Below are 5,112 nucleotides of genomic sequence, written 5' to 3' on the forward strand. Positions count from 1 at the left end.
TTTTTTTTTTTTTTTTTTTTTTTTTTTTTTTTTTTTTTAGTGATAGAGTCTCCCTATATTTCCTAGGCTGGTCTTGAACTCCTGGGCTTAAACAGTCCTCCCACCTTGGCCTTTCAAAGTGGTAGGATTATAGACATGAACCACCACATCCAGCCTAGTAGAATATTTTTTAGTCTAGGCAAGTCATGAGACTTTAATTGGTACCTGTCCACCAGTAGTGCACTGTGAAACAACCCTAAGGGAATGAGATATTCGGTCCAATGGGAAGGAACAGAAGGGCCTCTTTGCATGTTGTTTGTTCATGCTGTTGATTATTTCTTTTGCTTTTTAGTTTAATTAAATCCCATTTGTCTATTTTAGCTTTTGTTGTCTGAGGTCTTAGTCATAAATTCTCTGCTTAGCAAAGTCCAGGAAAAGTTTCCCTAGTTTTTCTTCTAGGATTTCTCTAGTTTCAGGTCTTACATTTAAGTCATTAAGTTAACTTTTGTATATGGTGGGAGATAAGGGGTCCAGTTCCATTCTTCTGCATGTGGCAGCAAAAATTTCCCAGTTCCATTTATTGAGTAGGTTCTCTCTTCCCCAGTGTATGTTTTATTGACTTTGCAAAGATCAGTTGGTTGTAAGGGTGTGGCTTTATTTCTGGGTCCTCTGTTCTTTCCCACTGATCTATGTGTCTATTTTAATGCCAGTTCCATGCTATTTTGGTTAGTATGGCTTGCAGTACAATTAAGTCAGCTAATGTGACGCCTGAACTTTGTTCTTTTTGCTTAGAATTGCTTTGGTGATTCAGGCTCTTTTTCAGATCCATATAAACTTTAAAATTATTTTTCCTAATTCTCTGAAAAATGATGTTGGTATTTTGATAGGGATTACATTGACCCCACAGTATGGTAAGTTTAACAATATTAATTCTTCTGATTCATAAGAATGGGATGTTTTTCCATTTGTTTGTATCATCTACAATTTCTTTCATTTGTGTTTTGTTGTTTTCCTTGTAAAGATCTTTAAATTTCTTGGTTAAATATATTCCTAGGTATCTTTACAATAGATACTGTAAATGGGATTGACTACTTGATATGGTTGTCAGCTTGATCATTATTGGTGTATAGAAATGTTGATTTTGTATCCTGAAAATCTGCTAAATTTATTTATCAAATCCAGGAATGTTTTGGAGGGGTCTTTAGGGTTTTCTAGGCATAAGATTACATCACCAATAAAAAGAGATTTGACTTCCTCTTTTTAAATTTCTGCCCCTTGCCTGATTGCTCTGGCCAGGACTTCCAGTACTATGTTGAAAGGGGGAGAGGGGGGTGAACATGGGAATTCTGTCTTGTTTCAGTTCTTAGGGTGAACATGTTCTTTTTCCTTTTTAGTATGATGTTGGTTGTGGGTTTGTCATACATGCATTTTATTATTTTGAGGTATGTTCCTTCTATGCCTAGCTTATTGAAGGTTGTTTTTTAAAATCATGAACGGATGCTGAATCTTATTGAATCCTTTTTCTCTGCACCTGTTGAGATAATTATATGGTTTTGTTTTTAATTCTGTTTATGTAGTGAATCACGTTTATTGATTTGTGTATAATGAATCAACCTACTTGATTGAGGTATATTTTTTAAATTGACGTGCTGTTTGATTTAGTTTGCTAGTATTTTGTTAATAATTTTTGCATCTAAATTCATCAGGAATACTGGTCTGCAATTTTCTTTTCTTGTGTCCTTGTCTGGCTTTATTATCAAGGTGATACAGGCTTTGTAGAATGTGTTAAAGGAATTTCCTTCTGCTCTGTTTTCTTTGGAAGAGCTTCAGAAGGATTGGTACCAGCTCTTCTTTGTACATTTGGTAGAAGTCAGCTGTGAGTCCATTTTTTCCAGGGTTTTTTTATTAGGAGATTTTTTGTTTTGTTTTGTTTTTACGGATTGAATCTCACTACTTGTTATTGGTCATTACAGGATTTATCTTTCTTCCTGGTTCCATCTTGAGAGATTATCTATTTCCAGGAATGCATCAATTTTCTCTAGGTGTTCTAGTTTCTGGACTTATAGTTATTTATAGTAGTCTTTGATGATCTTTTGTTTTTCTGTGGTATCAGCAGTAACGTCTGCCATTTCACTTCTGATTATGTTTGTTTGGGCCGTCTCTCTTCTTTTCTTGGTTAGTTCAACTAGTGGCCTCTTAATTTTGTTTATCTTCTCAAATAATAAAACTTCATGTTTCATTGATTCTTTATATGGTTCTTTTGTTCTCAATTTCATTTAGTTCTGCTCTGATCTTTTTCTTTTCTTCTGCTAGCTTTGTGCTTGGCTTGTTTTTGTTTTTCTGGTTTCTTGAGGTACAACATCAGGTTGTTAATTGTGGTCTTTCTAGACTTCTGATGTGGGCATTTAATATTATAAACTCCCATTTGAGCACTGCTTTTGCTGTATCCCAGAGGTTTGGGTATGTTATGTTTCCATTTTCATTAATTTCAAAAAAGTTTTAAATTTTTGTCTTAATTTTATTTGCTTGGGGTATGTAATAAAGACAGATTTACATTGTTTGGAGAGTTATTATTATCTGCTACTTTTATGTAAAGTATTGCTCAGGAATATGTTGTTTAATTTCCACATATTTGTATAGTTTCAAGAGTACCTCTTGGAATTTATTTCTAGTTTTATTCTGCTATAGTCTGAGAAGATACTTGATAAAATTTTCATTTAAAAAATTATTAAGCCTTACATACTTTGTTTAGATTTATTTCAAAATTCAAATATCCAAAATTAATGGAATTTTCTACATATCCAATGAAGTAACCTGTCAATAGGAATTGTTTTATTTCCCCTTTTCCAACTGGTATATATTTTATTTTTTTCTTGACTCATTGCACTGGGTAGGACTTTTTGTACAATGTTAAGTAGAAGTACTGAGAGTGTATATCTTTGCTTTTTTCCCAATTTAGAGAGAAAGCATTCAGTCTTTATTTAACATTAAGTCTGATGTTAACTATGCTTTTTATAGCTGTCTTTGATCAGGTTAAAGAAGTTATATATTTCTAGTTTGAGGAGAGCTTTTAGCAGGAATGGATATTGAATTTCCAAAAAGATGCCTTTTTTCATTTATTGACGTAAGAGATATTAATCTGTAGTTCTTATTTTCTCTTTTTTGCAATGTCTTTGTCCAGTTTCTGTATCTGAATGTTCATTACTTTGATCAATTCAGATAGTTCTTTATATCCATGTATTGCTTGTTCTCTACTCTTTCTACTTTCTTCTGGAGCTCTTATCAGATGTATGTTAGACCCTTTGATCTATGTTCCTATTTCTCTTTCATGTTTTCCATCTGTATTAATTTGTTAGGGTTAACAAAACCACACACTGTGGAGCTTAAACAACAGGATTTTATTTTCTTACAGTTCTGGAGGCTGGAAGTTCAAGGTCAAGGCATTGGCAGGTGTGGCTTCTGAGGCTTCTCTCCATGGCTTGCAAATGGCTGTCTTCTTGCTGTGTCCTCACATGGTTACCTTTCAGTCTGTGAGTTGTCTGTGTCCTAATCTCTTCTTATAAGGATACCAGTCATATTGGATTAGTGCCCATCCATATGACCTAATTTTACTTTAATTGACTTTTTAAAGACCCCACCTGCAAATACAGACACATTCTGTGGAACTAGTGTTAGGACGTCCACATATGAATTTGGACAGGAGGGCACAATTCAGCCTGTAGCACCATTTCTTTATTTTTCAATGCCTCATTATAGTTGATTGTTTTTTAAAACATCTTTATTTGGATTGGATATAATTCTATATTCATCTGTTCTTGCATTGCTGTAAAGAAATACCTGTGACTGGGTAATTTATAAACAAAAGTGGTTTAATTGGCTCACAGCTCCACAGGTTGTACAGGAAACATGATGCTGGCATCTGCTTGGCTTCTGGAAACTTACAATCATGACAGAAGGTGAAGGGGACGTAGTTGTCTCACCTTGTGGGAGCAGAAGCAAGAGAGAGTGAGTGAGGGGGGAAGTGCTACGCACATTTAAGCAACCAGATCTCATGAGAACTCAGTATCATGAGGACAGTATCAAGGGGGTTGGTGCTAAACCATTCAGGAGAAGTCTATCCCTATTATCTCTTCACCCCCCACCAGGCCCCAACTCCAATGTTGGGGATTACAGCTCAACATGAGATTGGGTGGGGATGCAGATCCAAACCATATCAAATTCACATACCATAAAATTAACCTATTTAAGGTATACAATCCAGTGGATTGTAGTACACTCACACAGTTGTGCAACTACCACCACAATCTAAAAAAAAAAAAAAAAAGCTCCACCTATTAGCAGTCATTCTCAATTTTGCTCCCTTCCTAAATCCTAGGCAACCATGAATTTACTTTCTGTCTCTATAGATTTGCCTTTTCTGGTATTTTAATATAAATGGAATCAGACAGTATGTGATTTTTCTGTCTGACTTCTTCAGTTAGCATGTTTTCAAGGTTCATCCAAAGTGTATGTATCAGCACGTTGTTCTTTTTAATTGCTAACTACTTCGTCTTTACATGAATATGTCACATGATATGTATCCATTTATCAGTTGCTAAACATGTGGGTTGCTTTGCCTTACAGTTAATATGAACAACACTGTTAGCACTGTACACACTTTTTTGTGTGCATGTTTTCATTTCCCTTGGGCAAATACCTAGGAGTGAAATTGCTGAATCATATGGTAAGTCTATGGTTGACAATTTGCAAACCTGCCAAACTGTTTTCTCAAGTGCTGCACCATTTTGCATTCCCACTTAAAATGCCTAAACGTTTTGATTTGTATATATCCTCCCCAACATTTGTTAGTATGTGACTTTTTTTATTCTGGCCATTTTAATGGATATGAAGTTGTGTCTCATTGTAGTTATGATTTGCATTTTCTTGATGACTAATAATGTAAAGCATCTTTTTAATGTGCTTGTTGGTTATGTGTTTTTTCTTTATTCTATTAATGTGCTATTTTATATTGATTGATTTTAATAAGTTGACCCAAACTTGCAGTCCCGGGATAATTTCCACTTGCTTATGATGTGTAATCCTTTGTATATATGGCGAGATTCAGTTTGCTAGTATTTTGCTGAGGGTTTCTTT

General features: G+C 34.6%; 1 long non-coding RNA gene across 1 annotated transcript in view; it reads left to right on the plus strand.

Moving 5' to 3' along the window:
* Window positions 1-4,153, plus strand: part of LOC116541568 — a 16,292-nt gene extending 12,139 nt beyond the window's left edge. Inside the window, exon 3 of the long non-coding RNA XR_004264865.1 lies at window positions 3,994-4,153. This is a non-coding gene — a long non-coding RNA (uncharacterized LOC116541568). The remainder of the gene's footprint in view (window positions 1-3,993) is intronic.
* The last annotated feature ends 959 nt before the right edge of the window (window positions 4,154-5,112 follow it).

Source organism: Sapajus apella, unplaced genomic scaffold (genome assembly GCF_009761245.1).
Source record: "Sapajus apella isolate SASKATOON/1434 unplaced genomic scaffold, GSC_monkey_1.0 scaffold4, whole genome shotgun sequence".
Taxonomy (NCBI): Eukaryota; Metazoa; Chordata; class Mammalia; order Primates; family Cebidae; genus Sapajus; species Sapajus apella.